General features: G+C 38.6%; 1 protein-coding gene across 1 annotated transcript in view; it reads right to left on the bottom strand.

Annotated features, from left to right (window-relative positions):
• Window positions 1-22,302, bottom strand: part of SH2D4A (SH2 domain containing 4A) — an 886,351-nt gene that overhangs the window by 546,490 nt on the left and 317,559 nt on the right. The gene's annotated exons all lie outside the window — the stretch shown is intronic.

The following is a 22,302-nucleotide window of genomic DNA, read 5'->3' as shown; positions in this document are numbered from 1 at the left end:
CCTAATGTATATTGGAATCTTGCTCTAAGGCATGGGAAGTCTCTGGGACAGGAATCTATCCCTCCAGCACTTCCTATTTATTGTTGTGGTGAGGTTTAGATCTTTAGAGCGTGTGGCTCGAGGGGATATGATTTTCTTTAGGTGGAGCATGACCGTCAGTTCTGGGTTGGACATGGCCTTGTATATCAGGCAGAGATCACCTCTGAGTAGGCGGTATGCAACCGAGTACACCTGGAGTTTCTTCAGTTGAGCTGCATAGGGCAACTGTTTGAGGCCAGTGATCCTCTTGGTGAGGTACTTCTGTGGTCTTTCCAGCTGTTGCAGGTGCCTTGTAAGGTACATCCCAAATGGGGCATTGTACTCTATGATGGGTGAGATGAGTGATGAGTAGAGGGGCACAATGACCTCTTTTGATCTGGATGTCAACCGTTTTGTGATTAGGTGTGCCACGTAGAAGGATTTTCTAACCACTTTGGCAATGTGATTATGAAAGGTGAGATTACTATCTACTTGGGTCCCCAGATCCCTTATTATGTCTTCCGTATTTAGGGGACTACCACCTATGTGGTAGTTTTTGGGTACTTTGTTTTTTCCAAAGGGGATGACTATGCACTTTTTGGCATTTAGCTTCAGGCCATGATTTTAACATCAGGTATCCGTCTCAGTGAGACCCTTTTGGAGGATTCCTGTTGCTTTAAAGGTGATGCTCCATCATTACAGGTTTACCAACTGACACAATGTTTAACAACACTCATTCATAAATGCATTCTTTTTTTGGTCCCCTTGGAACATCAGGTAAGCATCCTGGCACCCAGTGTCCCACTTCCACACCAGGTCTACCAGCTTTATCTACTACCCCTCAGACTTACTCAGATACTGCTGGGGCTGGTCATGGATTAGGGGTAGGTTTACTCAGCTCAGCTTCAGTCATTTTTTTTTTCTTTTGTTTTTATTAGTATGTCCTATCCAATTCCGTGTCCTACCTCCCACATTTGTTGACAATGTTTGGCAACTCTGCTCTTTGAACCATGCCTCCCCTAAAGGAATATCAACAAACACCCAGCCACCTAGGATGGGTACTGCCATTCCTCCCTGCTACTGCATCAGTCACAGCAGCCGCCAATCAAAAACAGGTCAACTGGGCCATAGTTAGGGTTTTATCCCTCACTCTATTCCACTGGAGCAGCCCCTTATTAACGCATTTGTTGACCACTACCCAGGTGGTCTGGCCACATAATGAAACATAAGAGGATCTGATTGCTGGCCTTGTGAAATGCACAATTCAGAGTACAGAATTTTAAAAGCCAAGTAATTATTCTTACCCTAAATAGCAGCGACTCAAACGTAAAAGTAATTATTTAGGAGTGCACAGAACAAAACTTCCTGTATTAGGACAGTGGAGGACAACCCCCATCCTTAGGAAATGGTTATCAAAAAGTTAGTTTTGAATTGGTTTCCACAAGTTGGTTCAGTAGTATGGCATTCTCAGTTCTGAGGGTTCTGGTATCATATTCTGCTAGATAAACTTTTTTCATTGTTGACCTTGGCACAAGACAAACATAAAGCATAGCTGCACATAGTACTTAGTTATTTATTAATTTATTAATTTTAATTTAATTACCTAAACAGATCTAAAGCTCATTATAAATAATCAATAAACTGACACATTGTTTGAACTATATGGATGACTAATGTCATCCCACTTCATATCAATACATGTGATTTATTATCAGAAGAAGAAGAATACAATTGCCACAAGCAATTGACAATAAACCTCAGAAAATGCACGGGTCATTTAAAGACAGGCAGGTCCCTTAAGTCAAGATAAAAGATAATAAAGATTCATTCATCAGGATGGTACCTCTAAAACACGCACACACGCACACACACACACACACACACACACACACACACACACACACACACACACACACAAAACACATGCACACACAAAACATGCACACACACACACACGTATTGTCTTAAAAATGCTGACAAAACAGAGCTATTTGTCTAGCCTCATGATATTACAATGATGTTAGAACATAGACTTATGTCATGTTCTGCCATTTGCTCTATTGGTGGCTTAAAACATCATTATCTCTGGAGGATTGAAGAGGAAGAAAGGGCACTTATGTGATAGTGGCACGTTACTGAAACTGCTCACCCTCAACCTAGCTGCAGGCTTTTTTCTGATGCCTGGAGAACAGCCTCTCTCCTACAGACCCAGGTTATTATAGACCCATCAGCCTCACCAGCCCTATATGCAAAGCCATGGAACATATCACAGCAGAACTCATGTATGCACACATAGGCAACTTAACTAATACAGATCCCAATCAGCTTGGTTTTGTGAAGGGCAGATCCTGTCTCCTAAACCCAATAAGCTTAAATGAAAACGTTACAAGACCTGTGGGCCCATGCCATTTATATAACTTAAACATCACTGCTTCCCTGCAGACTTGGCTATACATGGTACTCATATAGCTTAGTAATGACAAACTTGTTCTTGATGAAAGTTCCCTCAATCATTTGTCTTACAACTAAACATATACAAATATATATGTGTGTGTGTCTGTGTAGAGAGAGAGAGAAAGCAAAAGAGAGAGGAATAGTTTTTTTTTTTTTTTCTGTTCGTTCATTTAGTTCATTCATCAACCTGTGAACATTTATTTTTTTTTATTCTTAACTGATTCACAGAGGTTGCTCAACAGTCGGGTTTAACAATAGGGATTAGGGTTTATCCCCTTTCCCCACTGATATGCAATCTCAGAGTTTGCTATATATAAGTAACGGTGTGTGTGTGTGTGTGTGTGTGTGTGTGTGTGTGTGTGTGTGTGTGTGTGTGTGTGTGTGTGTGTGTGTGTGCGCGCACGTGTGTGTTTTAATGTTTTTTCCATCATTTGTGAAGTCACTGGGAATTTGCTAGTGACTTGAGTGCTAATGATGTGCTCATTCAATGTTTCAAAATATTTATATACATATAATTCAATTGGTCAAACTTAACTATTGTAAAAAATTGTGTCAGAAAAGGATGAATGTTTATCTTGTTGAGGGCAGCAATAGCTGAAGTGCTGAACATCATATCTGATGTAAGTTTTGTAATGACCTTTTCTGGATTGGGATTGAGTATGTTTTGAATGAGAGTGCATGTGTGTGCGTGTGTGTGTGTTTATCTTGTTTCATGGTACCATTAGGGAAAGGGTGTTTAGTACCCTAATTTGTAGGCAAGGGTGTAGCCAAGCATCCTCATTGTACTCTAATGGTACATTTATTTTTTCAGTTCATACTATGTCTATAGCTGCCTATATGAATGCCTTTAACAAAAGTTGGAGTATTGCTAATCTAAAAACAGTATTTTAAAAGTTTTAGTAAGAAAAGATGAACATGTGACTTACATTTATTAAGTGCTGGGGGCAGCATTTTGAGATATGTGTCCATTTTTAACTGATAGGTGTCTAAAAACAGGGGTAGCACTAACAGCTTGAGAGTACAAAATGGAATTTCTTGCTACACCCCTCTGTGTAGGGTTGGGGTTAGATGCAGGCGTAAGGGCTAGGTTCATGTTAGCAAACATGAATAAGATGTATCCAAGGGAGAAGTTGTTCTAAAATTCTCTCCGCCTTTACTCCTTCATTTCCTTATCCCCCTGCCTCATTTTAGGCGTACTGATTAGAATCCCATGTTTGCTCACTGTCTGGGCCTTGTATTCTGATGAGTATGGTAAATTATACTGTGGCATGCTCTTTCTAAGCCAATGGTAGTTTGGCCTCTAGCTTTTAGATCCCTTAGATGCATCCCTGTTTTGTACAATGCAGAATAACCCATTTTGTTATTAGTACAAAGCAACATGTGGATCTTTAGAGCTTACAACTCATGTAGAAAAATGATCACCATGAAAGTAATTTCCATTCTAGACATTGCAGAAATCCAGAACTATTTTCTGTTTCCTAAAATTAGTCATTAATTACATGAAATGAAACAATACAGATACACCAATTCCACTAAAATAGAGACTATAAAAACTTTAACAATGTAGTATAGCTGAGAAAATTACATATAAAGTAGGCTAAAATAATTAAATACATCACCCTACTAATCAACAAATGAATAACTGGCTTGTTTTGAGTACATTTTGATCTATATTTGAGACAGCCTTCCTGGTTTGTAAACTACTATAAAACTGCATGAGCTTTCATAATAAACAGGTGGAAAATTGTGTGTGATGTCTTCAGTGCAGTGCCTTAGTGTTATAATCTCTGCCTCGTGGCATCAGGGTTTGAGGTTCAGTCCTGAACTCTGTTAACTGTCTTGCATACCTCTCAAACTCTTAGCTCAATAAATTTGGACAAAGCCTAAAATAATTTATTTATTTATTTATTTTATTTTACATTTGTTAACCGGGGGTGTCTGACTGAGCCGAAAAGGCCCTTTTTCAGCAGAGGCCCGGGGAGAAAAGCTCCACAAAGAAAAATTACAGACACATTTAGTTATTTAGACATAATCAGTATACACACAAATTACAAGAGACATGTTTTTACAGTGGTATGCGGCACAAACAGTTACAGTGGAGAGAACAATCAAAAAAATATTAATTTTAAAAATAAAGGTAAGTAATAGATTTGTGGTGTACAGCTGAACTTTGGAATGTAGGTAGAATACATACATAGTACACAGGTACAGTACATACATTGTAGATTAGCCAGTGTTTGTGAGTAAGATTGAAAAACTATTATAAATTGCTCTAGATTTAGTATGCATATGTTATCCGTTTTCACTAGCCTGGGGAGCAATCATGGCACTGCCAACTTTGCTTGAGATGTTGCCTGATGAGGTCTTTAAAGGAGGCTTTGGATGATGTGTTTTGAATGCTAGTAGGGACAGAGTTCCATTTTTTAGCCACAGAACTACTATATAGTGCATCTCCAAAGCTATTGTAGCTGTTGGTGACTTCTAGTAGTAGTTTGCTTGATGATCTAAGAGGCCTTTTGGCTGAGTGATGTTGTACTAGGTTTTTGAGGGCAGGACACTTATTGGGGAGGTAATAGATAGAATGACAGAGGCAGAGCTGATTGTAGGTTAGGAGGTTGGGCAGTTCAAGCAGGTGGAGCTGTCTCAAAGCAGTACACTGATGAGTTCTATATGAGCAATTTGCAGCAAAACGGGCAATTCTGTTATAGCAAGCTTCCATTTTGCTTAGTTCAGTTTTGTTGAGATTAGTCAGAATGGGAGATGCATAGAGTAGGGTGGATAGAAGTTGGGAGCGAGCAATGGATGATCTTGTGTTGTTGGTAAGAAATCGTTTGATACGGTAGAGTGACCCCAGTTTGGCATGTACTTTTTTAATAGTTAAGTTCAGATGACTATCAAATTTTAGGTGGGAGTCTATGGTTATTCCCCATAGCTTAGCCTGTGCCACTGGAGCAATTGGAGTAGCATTTGTGGAGTAGATAGTGAATTGACTGTTAGTGTTTTTGTTAGAACTGGTTATAATCATAAGCTGAGTTTTCTTTGGATTGAGGATAAGTTGGGCTTTGGTAAGGTAGTTTTCAACGTCAGAGAATGCTAGTTGAGTTGTTTGCAGGAGGGTGGGAATGTTTTGTGCAGCACAGATTAAGGTAGTGTCATCTGCATACTGAATTATAGATGCATGCTGTGTGGAGGTGTGGAGGTCATTTGTGAAGACTGTGAATAGTAGTGGTCCTAAGATAGAACCCTGTGGGACTCCTATAGTTATGGGCAGCTGAGGAGAGAGAGAATTTTCCCATTTCACAGCTTGGTACCTGTCAATTAAGTAGCTTTGGAACCAGGTAAGAGTGGAATTAGATAGATGATATTGGTTTAGTTTGTTTAGCAGGATTTGGTGTGAGACTGTGTCAAATGCTTTGGACATATCCAAAAAGAGTTGACACTTGCAGGCCTTCATTTTTGAGACGGTTTACTGTGTCTGTGAAGCAGAGGAGAGCTGTAGTGGTACTATGGGCAGGTCTGAAACCATGCTGAGTAGGTGACAGGATGTTGCAGTCTAGGAGATAGTTTAGCATCAGGGTATGGATGCATTTTTCTAGGATTTTGGCCAGGGGGGAGAGTAAAGCAATGGGTCTGTAGTTATTAAGTTCAGTGGAGGTCCTGCCTTTATGTATGGGTGTAACATAGGATATTTTCCAGAGTTTGGGCACATAGTTTTTCAACAATTGATCTGTTTATGAGAATGGAGATTGGGACAGCAACAGCATCTGCTGTGAGTTTCAAGAAATAGCTGGGGAGTAGGTCGGCTGCTGTTGATGAGGTTTTTAGTTTGGAGAGCATGCTTTTGATTGAAGTGGTGGAAACTGTTTTGAGGGTAAAGCCTTGTATTAGTGTTATTTGTGTTGGGGGGGATAGTGAGGAAGGAACTGTCCTGTGATACTAAGGATAGAATTGAGTTCACAAAGTGGGGGTTGAATTGTGTTTCGATGGGAACTTTAGTGTCAGGGGTGGTTGGTTTGGGGGTAGCCTTTTGGGTGGATTTTAGTAGCTGGTTTACATTTTCCAAAATTTTTGGGGTTGTGTTGGTATTTAGTTTGTAATGTTGTGTAGTAGGATTTTTGTCCAGCCTAATGCATTTTTTGCAGTTGCGCAGTTCTTGGTACTTAGTTAGGCTTTGTGTTTCTTTGTTTTTTTGATAGTAACGCCAGGCAGTGTCTCTGGACTTGAGGATTTGTTTGGTTTCTTTACTGAGCCAGGGGATTGTAGAGGTTCTAATCTTGATTTTGCGCAATGGTGCAACAATGTCTAGGTGTTGTAGAAATGTTTTGTTGAAATATGCTACAGCCTGGTCAAGTGGGAGGGTTTTTAGGGGGGATCCAGTCACAGTTACAGAGTAAAGTGTTGAGGACCTCAGGAGAGAATTTTTTTGTGTTTCTAGTGGATATATAGTTAGTGGTTTTGCATATGCTTATTCTTCTACGTATAAAGTATATTATGTTGTGGTCACTTAAGGTGTCTGGGAGACTGCCTGTGTGAGGGTACAATGTGGGGATGCTAGTTAGGACCCAGTCAAGGATGGATTCTCTTTTAGATTTTTTATCACACCTAGTTGGAATTTGGACTAGCTGCTGGTATCCATGGAGATTTATTAGATTACTTGGTGGTTCTGATATACAGGTGAACCAATCTAGGTTGAAGTCCCCCAGAATAAGGGTTTCTTGTGAGTATGTGGAAGAACACTAGGATAAGAAGTCTTCAAGGCTAGCAGGTGTATTACCAGGTGGAATATAGATCACAATTGTGGTGATGACCTTTTTAGGGTGAAGTTGAAGATGTGAGGTAAGTATGTCCCAATTATTGGGGGAGGGTAGGAGTTTGGTAATTGACGGACAGTTAAGTTGGACTTGTAGAGTAAGGCAGTTCCACCCCTTTACGAAGTGGTCTGTCTTGTCTAATGATATTGTAGCCGGTAGGGAGAACTTCTGAGTTAGCTATGTTTTTATTTAGCCAGGTTTCTGTTAAAGCAACTATGTCTGGGGAGTAGTGTGCTATTGTGGCCTGGAGTTCAGGTATTTTATTTTTGATACTTCTAATATTAATATTTAGGATTAAAAGATGGTTGGTTTTGCTGCTGTTGTTGATTTGCCCAGGGATGAATAAAAGTGGGGGTGTTATGTTCTGACATTTGTGTTTGAGCAGTTTGTGTTGGACAGGATGGATTTGGGCCTGGGTTGGGGTGGATATCCCCACTTATGGTGAGCCTGGAGTTAAAATGGTTATACAGATGTTGGAGTTTGGTGAGGAGTGTGAGAAAGTATTGTGTTTTTGGAGTAGGAATGAGAGCATATGTGTTTAGTTCTGAATTGGTCCGTTATGTAGTTCTTGAATAAGTGTGGGCAGATATTATTATAATGTGTGGTGTCTGTGTATGAGAGTGCATAATGCAGTGTTGTGCTACTAAGTTTAGGGATATTGCTAGAGTGATAACTTGTGGTGTTGTAAAGAATTATGAGAAGACAGACTAGATTTAGTTGTGTGATAGTCATGGTTATAAAGTTTATGTTGTTTCTAGGTGGGGGTCTGAATAGGAATTATAGGGTTGCACTATATGTGGATGGGGAAGTAGTGTGGGTGATGCAAAAAATGCCTAGTGGGAATGAGAGTGATTGGGAGTATTTTGTGTGGAGCAAGTTGGTGTGGTTTAATGTGATATGACTTGAGGAGCTGTGATTGGTGGAGGTGATGTGAGGGTGAGCTGTGGGTGTGGCTATGATTACTATAAATGTAGAGGTAGTTGGGGTGGGAGGGAATAGGGGGCAGGGCAGGGGAGTGGAGAGAGCCCGAGCTGCTAGCGTAGGCTTAACGAGCGGGCAGGGCCAAAATCCAACCAAGGCAAGAGAAAAAAGTAAGTATTACTTTACAAATCTGAACACTTTTAAAACAAATTCCTGAGGTCTAATGGCTTACCGGCTAGCAGAATGTAATTGCTGAAAGCACTTGTGTCCTGGTGGGAGACTAGAAATTTAAAGATGGCTCCATGCTCAGCAGGATTCTAATATAGACTTTGTGTTGGTGGAGGAAGATAGCACAAGGGGTGTAAACCAGGTGGAATGCAAAAAAACCAGAGAGGCAATCAGTGGAAATCAGTGAAGGCCTCAGAGCGGGTAAGTAATAATTCAAAATACCTGTAAAGTGAAGGAGAGAAGAGACAGCAAAGTTTATTAAGGTTGGGAGTGTGTCTTCACATTGATTTGCTGATTAGTAACCAGTTTGTGCACAGATTAGAGTAGGGAGATACATTAGCAATGATAGAGATGCAAATAAGCAGGTGATCCTCCAAGTGATACAAACTAAGGCAGAAAGAACTGAGAGGGCTGCTTGATGGTTAATTTAATTTAGTAGAAAAAAACACTTGTTGGAAAAACCACTTTAATAACAAAGCAAAGCTTTCGGGCAGAACCCTTCTTCAATACTAATACATTTAAGTCTGAGAACTGAAAGCTTATATACAGGTCTAACATCACATGACCAGCAGCCAAATGAAATCATGTGATAACAGAAACATAAAAACAGAATACAATGCAAATGACATGTATAAAAAATACATAATGCAAATGACATATTTAAAAAAGTTTTTAAAAATATATAATAACAGACTCAACTTATTTTAGTGTTACGTAATCTAACTAATATAGGTTTTAAACTAACCTTGCTATTAAGGCCAGGAGGTGAATCAGCAGCCAACCTCAGTATCCATTCAAATTCCTTAATTTCTAAATAATTATTAATATCCCCACCCCTAGCATTAGGACAAATTATATCAATAGCTCTAAACTTAAAAGAGTGTTCATGACCACAAGTACTAATATGTTTAAATAGTGCATTCTTATCACAACATCTTCTAATTTCGGAGTTATGATCAATGATACGTTCTTTTAACTTACGTGCGGTTTTACCCACATAGAACGAAGTACATAATTTATATGTGGCCAAATAAACAATACCCGGGGTGTTACATGTGGCTAAAAACTTAAAATTAAAAGTTTGGCCATTAGTAGGGTGTATAAATACATCACTGCCATTACCAAAAATCTGCATACAAACAACACAACTGAAGCATTGAAAAGTGCCATACTTAACAGCTGTAGTCATATGCCTAGGTTTATAAAAATCTTTAAAACATAATAGACTCTTAATAGTCTTCATGTTTCTATATGAGAAACGTGGTTTGTCACCCAAAATGGCCTTCAGTTCATCTAAGGCCATTAAGATTAACCAATTCTTTGAGATAATTTGTTTCACCGAATTAGATCTTCTATTATAGGTTGTAATATACCTAATCGAGGACAATTCTTTGTTATTATTATTACTCATAGGAATTGGTAAACTATACATATTATCAGAAAAAGTAGGTTTCAGAGAAGTCTGCCTTGCTTCCACTATATCCAATTTGAGTTTAGAAAGTAATTGGGCATCGTAGCCACTAGAAATAAAATCACCTATCATGTCATCAAGTTGTGATATAAAAACTTCATCATCCATATTCAGTCTACTAGTCCTAATGAATTGAGATTTTGCCATGCCTTTAAAAATATGCGGGGTGTGCATGCTACTATGATGCAGATATCTACAACAACTGACTTCCTTCTTATGAACACTAGTATTCAGTAGTCCATCTTTTAAATGAAGTTTAGCATCTAAAAAACAAATCATGCTGTCAGACACTTGCATTTTAAATTTCAAAAAGTCAGTTGTAGAATTTAAATAATCAACAAAAGTATCTAAGTCATGTAGTGTGCCATTCCATATAAGGGGACAATCATCCACAAATCGTTGGTAAAAAACTAATATTATGGGCAAACAAATTCCTATTATTAAACAGATATTTCTGTTCCCATTGGTAAAGAACTAAGTTGGCATATGTATTTGCTACAGAAGTACACATGGCTACCCCTGTTAGTTGAAGAAACAAAGTTTCATTAAACATAAAAACATTATTTTTTAATACAACATCCAAAAGGCAGCAGATATTACCAATAAACTTGTGATCAGGGTTAGGTTGTGCTGATAAGAATTCTCTCAATAACTCTAATCCAACATCATTAGGAATAACTGTGAAAAGAGATACTATGTCAAGTGTAACCAAATAATGCACCTTAGTTTTTATTTCAATTTCCACTCTACTATACCATTGATGTAACTTAGATAGTAAATCATAGGTATCCTTCAAGATAGTATTACAATTAGACAAATATGGTTGTAGCTGTTTATGCAAATAAACAGAAACTGGCTCTGTAATCCAGCCTCCACCAGATACAATAGGTCTCATCGGTGGGTTGTCCAAAGATTTATGTACTTTAGGAATACCATATAAATGGGGTATTAAAGGACATGGTACAGTTAAAAAATGAAAAATATCTAAGTCAATATCACCATTAAGCTGAAGATCATATATTATCATATTGACATAACTCACACATTTCTTTACATCTAAAGGTGTAATAGTTTTAAAAGCAGTCTTACCATTGAGTAACAGAGAGACAGCTGATAAATATTTATCACGATCCATAATAACCGGGATACCCCCTTTGTCTGCTTGCTTTATTATAATGTCATTAGAAACCTGTAAGCTTTTAAGCGCTTTATATTCAGCAAAATTCAAATTATAATTATTATTTTTTAACGGTCGTGAATAAAGTTCCCTTATCTGTAGCTCACATATGTCATGAAAAGCATTCAATACTGGAACACTAACAGGAATAAAAATGCTGCGGCGTTTCAAATTGTCGCCAAGGAAACTAGAATTCCCAAATAGAAGCCTTAAATTTAAATTACGAACAAATAACTCCGTCTGTCAGGGCAGAAACAACATCATCACTACAAGAAGGTACAAATTTAAGTATCTTACTAAAAAGGGAAAAATGAGCAGGTTGTAGCTCAAATGCGGATAGATTCAGTGCCACATTCATTTGTGACTTACTTTGTTGTACCCTAAAGGGCTGTCATTTTTGTGCTTGTTTACTTGAAAGGCCTGTGTCGTAGACGACCCTCTAGACTTCGGCGACCTGTTAACAACAGTTTCAGGATGTTCTAATTGAAAACGCTTATTTGTTAAATTTAAAGTAAGTTGTTGCGTTTTCTTCGTGCCAACAGCAGTAACAGTATCACCGCCATCATGCTTACTCCTAGTTCCAATGGATGCACATGCGCTGTTAGCTAGAGAGCTTGACGTCATTTGGCTTGACTCATTTGTTGCTAAAGTTGGGGGAGCTACATTTACTGTCGGTGTTGATGGAAGGTTCATAGTTGATGTTTCATTACTAAAGGTATCCAGGGTATCTAGCGCCTCTCTTTCAGGATTTTTACGATATTTGGCAATAGAGGGATTTTCTATTTTAGGCCATGAGAAGATATTCCCTCTCTGGAAGTCGCCAATATCACGTTGGAGCTTCCGTTTTTTGGTGGCTTCCATTCTTGCTTCAAAGGCTTGTAGTCTATCAAGCATTTGCTGATAGACAAATGTGACTTTAGGAAATACACTCATTTCCATAATGGAACTTTCCAAAGTGAAAATTTCATGTTTATAATCTTCTTCCACTTTAACAAAAAAATCATTCATTAGAGACATGTAGTCCAAGGATAATTTAATATTCAGTTTTTGCCATGATTTAAGCAGTTCAGGAAAGGTATTGCCATATGAAGGCATTTTAAAAATCCTGAGTCCACGTGGAGCAATACCTTTCTCAATATAAGCTGAAAAGCTGAAACGTTGCCATTGCAACCGCTTAAAGGCAGTTACCTTTCTTTCTAGTAATTGTAATGTTCTATGAAATTCAGCAACATTGTCCGAATCAACAGCAAGTTCAGTCACAGTATTTACTGCTCCTGTATAATTCAATAGAGGATTAGTCTCCACATTAATAAGGGATCTGAGAGAACCCAAATCCATTTGTTCTGCCATACAAAGGCTATAGGCTGCGAGGTAGACCTAGAAATAGGTAATCCCAATAACAGCAACAATGGTAGATGAATAAACTAACTGCAGAACGTTAACACTTGTTGGAAAAAACACTTTAATAACAAAGCAAAGCTTTCGGGCAGAACCCTTCTTCAATACTAATACATTTAAGTCTGAGAACTGAAAGCTTATATACAGGTCTAACATCACATGACCAGCAGCCAAATGAAATCATGTGATAACAGAAACATAAAAACAGAATACAATGCAAATGACATGTATAAAAAATACATAATGCAAATGACATATTTAAAAAAGTTTTTAAAAATATATAATAACAGACTCAACTTATTTTAGTGTTACGTAATCTAACTAATATAGGTTTTAAGCTAACCTTGCTATTAAGGCCAGGAGGTGAATCAGCAGCCAACCTCAGTATCCATTCAAATTCCTTAATTTCTAAATAATTATTAATATCCCCACCCCTAGCATTAGGACAAATTATATCAATAGCTCTAAACTTAAAAGAGTGTTCATGACCACAAGTACTAATATGTTTAAATAGTGCATTCTTATCACAACATCTTCTAATTTCGGAGTTATGATCAATGATACGTTCTTTTAACTTACGTGTGGTTTTACCCACATAGAACGAAGTACATGATTTACATGTGGCCAAATAAACAATACCCGGGGTGTTACATGTGGCTAAAAACTTAAAATTCTAAGTATGGCACTTTTCAATGCTTCAATTGTGTTGTTTGTATGCAGATTTTTGGTAATGGCAGTGATGTATTTATACACCCTACTAATGGCCAAACTTTTAATTTTAAGTTTTTAGCCACATGTAACACCCCGGGTATTGTTTATTTGGCCACATGTAAATCATGTACTTTGTTCTATGTGGGTAAAACCACACGTAAGTTAAAAGAACGTATCATTGATCATAACTCCGAAATTAGAAGATGTTGTGATAAGAATGCACTATTTAAACATATTAGTACTTGTGGTCATGAGCTATTGATATAATTTGTCCTAATGCTAGGGGTGGGGATATTAATAATTATTTAGAAATTAAGGAATTTGAATGGATACTGAGGTTGGCTGCTGATTCACCTCCTGGCCTTAATAGCAAGGTTAGCTTAAAACCTATATTAGTTAGATTACGTAACACTAAAATAAGTTGAGTCTGTTATTATATATTTTTAAAAACATTTTTAAATATGTCATTTGCATTATGTATTTTTTATACATGTCATTTGCATTGTATTCTGTTTTTATGTTTCTGTTATCACATGATTTCATTTGGCTGCTGGTCATGTGATGTTAGACCTGTATATAAGCTTTCAGTTCTCAGACTTAAATGTATTAGTATTGAAGAAGGGTTCTGCCCGAAAGCTTTGCTTTGTTATTAAAGTGGTTTTTCCAACAAGTGTTTTTTTCTACTATTCAACGTTCTGCAGTTAGTTTATTCATCTATAATTTAATTTAGTCACAGGGATGTGAATTAAATATATACTGTCTATTGGACAGTTAGGATTACTGTACTATTGGGGGGGGGGGGCAAGGCTACAACAGTCAGTTTTATTAGCAAGCTGAGAACTACTAAGAAATACTGCTAATGTAATAGCTTCACTCTCATAAAACATACAAGTAGAATGCCTGGGTGGGCTGACCCTGCTCTTGAGGCTCAAAATGTATATCCTTGTTTCGTTTGCAATACTGATTCCTTCTTACACTGTATAGATGGAGTGGTAGCCACAGACTGCAGATTTGCTTGAGTGTGCTCTGCAGAGAGAGAGAGAAAAAAAAAGAGAGGATGAAGCTAGTAGAAGGAGACAAAGACAGGTCAAAGGAAGTAATGAGGCAATAGGAGGGTGTAAAAGATAAAAATCTGAGGATAGTGTGGATAAAGCAGGAGAATAGATGCTATTGCTACAGTTTGGGAGTGCTTCAACAGTAACCACATCACAGTGCCATAACTTAATTTGGAAACAGGTTAATAAATCATACACAATACATTTATCAGCCAATTATCCTGTGCATACAAGAAAAAGGAAAATGAACACAACAGCACAGCTGAAAAAGTAGCAGATACAACTGTAGTGCTAAAGTCAGTAAATACTGTTTCTAACTCCAAAGACTAGGTCAATTAGATATACATTACAGTTATAACAGCAGTTTTAGTAGCATAGAGACAACATAGCTGCAGTGGTAGTGTCAGTAAAAACACAATTCCTGAATGACAGAATCAACCAGTTAAATAAACAAAATAAGCAGATCAGTAGTCAGAAATCAGAAAAATGAATACTAGTTGTATAAATCCAAATACAACAAAAAGTAAGTATTACTTTACAAATCTGAACACTTTTAAAACAAATTCCTGAGGTCTAATGGCTTACCGGCTAGCAGAATGTAATTGCTGAAAGCACTTGTGTCCTGGTGGGAGACTAGAAATTTAAAGATGGCTCCATGCTCAGCAGGATTCTAATATAGACTTTGTATTGGGTGAGGGAGATAGCACAAGGGGTGTAAACCAGGTGGAATGCAAAGAAACCAGAGAGGCAATCAGTGGAAATCAGTGAAGGCCTCAGAGAGGGTAAGTAATAATTCAAACTACCTGTAAAGTGAAGGAGAGAAAAGACAGCAAAGTTTATTAAGGTATAATGGGGGAACAAAGACCCAAAATAGGGACAGATTTTAAATATTGCTTTTATAAATGTAGAAAGTTGTTAGAATAACAGGTTTTGTGTTGGTGTGTTATGAAGTCTAGAACTCAAATGTCTCCGATTGTTTAATGACTTCATTCCTCACTTTACTTGCCAGAAAAATACAAGTTTTATGAAGAACATACCAAAAATATGTGGCAAAAATGTGGACATTCTTGGAAAATCTGGACAGCTGAGAGGTGTGCTTGTGTGAGCTTTTGCATATATTATGCATGTCTCTATTAGTTTTCTCAAGGCATTATTTTAATCCAACCTTCCAAAAAGATCCTGGTTGAATGGCTTCACTAAGGCCAAAATTCATAGAGATGCTCTGCATTCAGGAGCCTTGTACCAACCCTTGTACCAACTTATAGCAATACATTGCAGTGTAACATACACAAGAATATCCAAATGGTTACAAATTGTAAATCTCAGCAGTCAGCTGTGTTGAGTGATGTACAAATCAGAGAAGTGCTAAAAAGCCAGAGGACAGCTACAGTGTAGCACAGCAAGACTTGAGTTATGGGGCAAGGCTGTGTCTCTTCTCTGACTAATGAAAGCTTCACAATACTGGATGGCAGCTTGTAGCACAAGCCAGCACATAGAGGAGGAGGAGGCTGTAATAAAGCAATGCATAGTAATAACTTACAGCACAGTGGACACAGCTCCTGTCTGGTGTCCAGTCATCTGAAAAGTTATTGGTTCCATGAAGGGGGAGGAAAGGTGAGTATAGTGCAACATAAATAAGGGAATATAGCAAGACCTGATACACACATAAGGGTATCATAAAGGGGAAAGCAGATGGGGGCAATCAGAGTATATTATTTGAGGGATACCCCATTTTATATATATAAAGAGAGAATGGATGATGAGAAGAGTGATAGGCAAACAGTATGAATAAAGGTGCGGAAGGGTAGGTAGTGGGAACATACAAATTCAAAACAGGACAAATGGGTTGATGCACACATGCTAAGAGGGGGAGAAATGGACTGGATACAGACAAAAAGTGCATGCAAAAATGGTGATGGGGAGGAAGTGTACAATGTAAAAGATGGTGGGTTGTGACACAATAGGAAGGAAGTATACCTGACAGGGAACAGACTGGGATACAGGCAGCATGCTGCCTGCCAACTAGCACAGACAGATGTCAATATGACACATTTGATGGATGAAGTGAGTGGCCAGTAACAAGGTCCAGACACACATCTGTGGCCCATTTGCAGGGAACAACTGCATGAGGGCAGCTACATTGTGTACCAGAAGGGGCACTGTAATTGCTACCCAGTGGACTACTGCACTGTCAACTGCTCCAGCTGTCGTATGCAGACTGGTGTGGCTGCACAACAGCAGGTGATTGAGCTTGGTTACCTGTCTTTGAGAGAGCAACATGCACCCCCCAACAAGGCCCTCATAGCCATCTTGTATATTACAACAGCATCCAGAGGGAGGGCAGGGGCCAGTGGAAGCTGACTCTCCTGTGATTAACTGGCATCATCATGGCCCACAACAGGGTGACATAGTGGGAAGGGTGGCATAAATGAAGATATTCTGCAAATGGTAAAATTAATATAGTACAAGTTAGTAGGAAATACACAAACGGACCCTGCTGTGACAAAAGTCTCAGCTGCCTGCTGAAACAGCCAATATTACTGACCTTTCTTTCTGCTCACATGAAAGAAAAATGGGACAAAACAACTTTCACACACACATAGGTAAAATACATACATAAAACTACATTCCCACATGTAAATGCATGACTGGAGAAGCTGGACATGTGCTGACAGTGTCACAACTAAACCACAGCCCCAAATGCAAGTGGAAGACAACAGTGGACTGACATGGTACCCATAGCCTCAGAAGTGAACAGCCATGCATTACCCTTCTGTATGCAGCAGTGCCATGATATCTAGACAAGCAACATGTACAGCATCTGCACAGTCCCTCCTAGCAGCCCACCTGTTATGCCCTGGTATATTTTTGAGGACATTACTTTTATAAGGAACCCTGCTCTGAATGACTGAAACAACAGTGTCTGTGCCATATGCTTGCTATACCATATGGACTTTCCCCGGTTAACCCTCTGCTTTCCAGTGTCAGGCTGGTGGTCCTGTTGGTAGTCATACTGATGTCTGCAGTTTTCACTGGACCTGGGGAAGCCAGCAGACTCAGACAAAAGCTTAGCCAGATAAGACTGGGTATCTGACTTCCAAAATGGACTCATATAAGTTGCCAGCAGCAACTCCCTAAACTGGCTGTTTAGGGGAGAGAGAGCATGATTTTGTTCTCCATAGCACACACAACACCATGAGACATAAACTCGCAAGTGTAGTTAGGGTGAGGAATAGGGAGCAGCTGTCCCTTCTAAAAGCTGTTATAGGGTGTTATTGGCACCTCAGAGGGCCTGCCAGTCAGCTCAAGTGCAGTACTGGCATTTACTTAAGCAGCTGCAGTTACAGTTGATAGTTAGACTGCCTGCATGAATGAATGAATGAACAAATGAGTGAATGTCTTCAGATGTCAGTAACTTCAGCAAAAAGCTAATAGAAGCTCTTTACTGCAGTTTTGAGAATGCTGTTTCTTTGGTACTCATCCTTGGGCTGAGGGAATCTGGGTACTGCCCAGGGTGCAAACTTAACTAGCTCTAGCTCTACATGAATATCATCTAAAACAAAGTGGAAGTCTGGGATTAACTCTGAAAATGGGATTTGTGGATTTTAAGCAGTGCATCCCAGAGCTGCTTTAAAACATGATGCATGTGTATACACAGGCAGTATACATGAGCTTTTAGGCAAAGCACACTGGTGGCATGGAGCAGATCTTAGCAATGTATCATGTCACCCATGAGTTTCAGAAAAATATAGCAATATAAACACATACATAGAACTTAGTTTGATCTGAATACATACTGTGAAAACCATAATATAGCAGTGGCTTAAGTGGATGTGCCACTATTTTAAATGCCAAACCCTGCAGAGGAAAAAAAAAAGTCACGGCAGCAGCACCACCACCAAAACAGCAGTTTGAAGCAAACTTCTGGCAGCAGAATAACTTAGTTTCAAAGAAGATGGTGACCTGAGAAGGAAGGTGCACCTTGTTCTGTACTAAGGGGTAAGATGTATTTCTCAGGTACGTTTTATATGTGAACAGTTGACTAGGAACATAGTGCAGATACATATACTAATCTGCAGTACTATTGTCTGCAACATCTGTTCATAAATCTCACTTATGTCTGTAGCTGTATATCAGAACTTTAGCTATGGAAAGGAAGCCCATTGTCAGGGCTGCCTATACTTGTACTAACTTGCATGTCCTAAGCACACATGTTGGAACCATATAGGTTCATAGATTAGTACTAGGCCAACTGCCCTTGTGGACCATTTTAAGTCTAGCCAATTACCCCATGTGAGACTCAAACTCTGCACCTCGTGTCTGCAAGGTAAATACCTTAAGAGAGATTGGTATATTTTTACAGTTTATTATGTGTGTTTAATTGCTTATGTATGCTGGATTTTATGTCTTTTACTTTAGAAGATTAATTTGGGGTAAGTTAATAATCCATATATGAATTAATAAATTGTGAAGGCTTGTGCCCAACAGAGTACTGTTTATTTAAGAATATCTTTTTAAACTATGAAGACATTGCCGTTAGACAACATACAATATACAGATGAGAGGAGTTCCACAGTCAAAGCTAGCAGAATGAATATCCCACTCCCAACATTCTGTCTCCACCTCCATATCTTTGATATAAGTCAGTCTTTATGATCATTTTGAGCAGCTTTTCAGTGAACTGAGTATCATCTGGACTCCATCATCTAGCCTGACAGTGATTAGAACTGTTCCACACCGGGCATTTATGCAGTGATCAGAGCTGCAGTGTATCACACATGCAGGCAGTGATCAGAGCTGTCCTGTACCACACATGCAGGCAGTGATCAGAGCTGTCCTATACTACACATGCAGGCAGTGATCAGAGCTGTCCTATACCACACATGTAGGCAGTGATCACAGCTGTCCTACACCACACATGTGGAGATCAGTGATGTCCTACACCATACATGTAGACAGTGATCAGAGCTGTCCTACACAATATATACAGGCAGTGATCAGAGCTGTCCTAAACCCCACATGCAGGCAGTGATTAGAGCTGTCCTGTACCACACATGCAGGCAGTTATCAGAGCTGTCCTACACAACACATGCATGCAGTGATTAGAGCTGTCCTACACAATACATGCATGCAGTAATCAGAGCTGTCCTACACCAAACATGTAAGTGAAGATCAGAGAAGTCCTATACAACACATGCATGCAGTAATCACAGCTGTCCTACACCACACATGTAAGTAGCGATCAGAGATGTCCTGCACCAGACATGTAGTCAGTGATCACAGCTGTCCCACACAATACATGTAGGCAGCGATCAGAGCTGTCCGACACCACACGTTTAGGCAGTGATTAGAGCTCTCCTGTACCACACATGCAGGCAGCGATCAGAGCTGTCCTATACCACACATGCAGGCAGTGATCAGAGCTGTCCTGCACCACACATGTAGCAAGTGATCAGAGCTGTCCTACACCACACATGTATGGAGTGATCAGAGCTGTCATACACCACACATGTAGGAAGTGATCAGATCTGTCCTACACCACACATGTATATAGTGATCAGACCTTCCCTACAGCACACATGTAGGCAGTGATCAGAGTCATCCTACACTACACATGTTGGCAGTGATAAGAGCTGTCCTACAGCGCACATGTTTGCAGTCATCAGAGATGTCCTACATATTACATGTAGGCAGTGATGAGAGCTGTCCAATACCACACATGCAGGCACTAATCAGTGCTATCCTACACAACACATGTAGACAGTGATCATAGATGTCTTACACCACACATGTAGGCAGTGATCAGAGCTATCCCATACCACACATGTAGATGATGATCAGTGCTGTCATGCACAACACATGTACTTAGTTATCAAGGTAGGCCTAAACCACACATGTAAGTTTTCAGTGATAAAAAGGTTTCATACAACACACGTGATAAGGCAGTGGTACACCACAAGGCTGGTGAGAAGGATGAAAGCTATCCTACACTACATGTTTCCTGGTAGTGATTTGAATTACCCAGTACAACACGTGTAACTTACTTGTGGTTATAAACTCCTTCCCTGTATAAAGGAACAAGAAAAGAGAACTGCTGACTGACGGTCAAACAGAAATCAGTCTAAAATCAAAGGCTCACTGCTCAATCCAATAATAAAAAAAAAAAAAAACTTTAATTAATTTCCAGTACACAAATGCATTTTTACTATTACTTCTTCAGGTTTGTGTACTGGAAAATAATTAAAAGTTTTTTTTTTATTGCATGGAGCAGTGGGCCTTTGTTTTCTGTTTTTGCTCATTACCTACATAATCATTCTGTCAGCATTCAGTCCTCCTGGACAGAATATCAGTAATCAGCCCCAGCCCTCTACAATCATCTGTCAAAGGGTGTGTAATTCCAGAAATCTTGGTGATATTTTAGAGACAGGGTAAACCAAAAAAAAACTCATTAATTCAGTTCATTCACTAATCTCTTTCTTGATTACCAGATTAACTCATTCAAATACTGTGGCTATTTTTAGTTAACATGAAAAGGGCACAGGCAATGTTATTTATTTATTTATTTTTGCATAATTTACTTATCTATCATATCCTGCATTCAAAACCAGTAGTTTGATTTACTTTCCAAAAATGTTTAATGAATTAGAATTGTATCTATAAAGCAGATATTTCAGATAATGACCCTTTATTAATTAATATTCCCACTAAGCACACATGTCATACACTCTGAGGATACCACATTGCTGTGGATAATTGTTTGTTTGTTTCATCGTTGTGGATCCTGGTGTTGGTATCCAGTTCTGTTTTTTATACACATGTCATACATGCCTAGGACATCGGTACATCCATCTATGTCCCAAAGAAATACATAGGGCTTAGGGATATGGGTTACAGAGATAAAATAAAATAGTTTTTACTGCTTGCTGTCTTGTGGTTTTCAGTACTAATAGAATTATTTATGGGAGGCTAAGTCATCAGAACATTAGCAGATCCAGTTGCCACTCTATACTCCAACTAGAGCACTGAGAACACAAATACAAGGTATGATAATTTATTGCTAAAATTAGATGTTAAAATAAGAAAAGAGAAAGATATCTCTGTAAGATCAGAGTGCCTCTCATGACTTTGCAATAAATTACCACTACACTTACAAAATTAATTCAACATACCGAGCATGTTCCTAACAGACAAAACATGCATGTATATGGATTAATGGTATTTAGGCTTCCTGAAGGCCACAGGTAAGAAATGTCATCACATATTATGACCATGTGACTTCATCTCTCTTTCACCACATCCATGTATAGTGTACACGTTAGCCAATGCTAACTGCAGGTGGGGACACAAGTGCTTCAGGTGCTGATGTCCTGTGTTTTTTCCACTTCAGAATTACCCCTATATAGTTGTTGCACTATACATTTGTCCACTTACATTCACTGTTAGCAAAGTGTACTACTATTCAGTTTGTAAGTAAAGTTGAACCTGACATTTTTACAATGTTACTTGCTTAACTGTAAGATATTTTATTTAACTATAATATTTCATTTTCAATGATGCATCAAGCAGTTCAGCGTAACTTGAATGACAGTTCAAATGTTATTTTATATTGATTTTAGGAACCTTACTGGTACTCTAAATGTTCTTGTTTGCAAAAACTATATCAAGACAAGTAAACTGTGGGTGGGAGGACTGTAAAGGTACTAAGCAAATGAAATGGTCAACATGTGGCAGCTGTAGTCAGAAATGACACTGTCACAGCAATCTGGTAAAACCTTCTGGCTTTCTGTTCAAATGAAATGGTGGTAGTCACTGTGATCTTACAACTTTGTCTCTTGGAAATACACATAGATGGATTAAACTTCACAAAACACTGTATTAGGTGTTGTTTTTCATATGTTGCCTGTCTCCAGTTAGTAAGTAGCTTTTACATATTTAGAGGACTACATTTTCTTAAATTACTATATTTCATTGCATTGTCTAGAGGGGACTGATTTACAGTCTCAAAGCAATTAAATTTTACAGGCTCAGATCACAGTTAATATTTCTTTCAAGCCTCTG

Source organism: Protopterus annectens, chromosome 17.part0 (genome assembly GCF_019279795.1).
Source record: "Protopterus annectens isolate FY-2018-M chromosome 17.part0, PAN1.0, whole genome shotgun sequence".
NCBI classification, from domain to species: domain Eukaryota; kingdom Metazoa; phylum Chordata; order Ceratodontiformes; family Protopteridae; genus Protopterus; species Protopterus annectens.
Note: the sequence above shows the minus strand (reverse complement) of the source record. Positions and strands in the feature narration are given on the sequence as shown.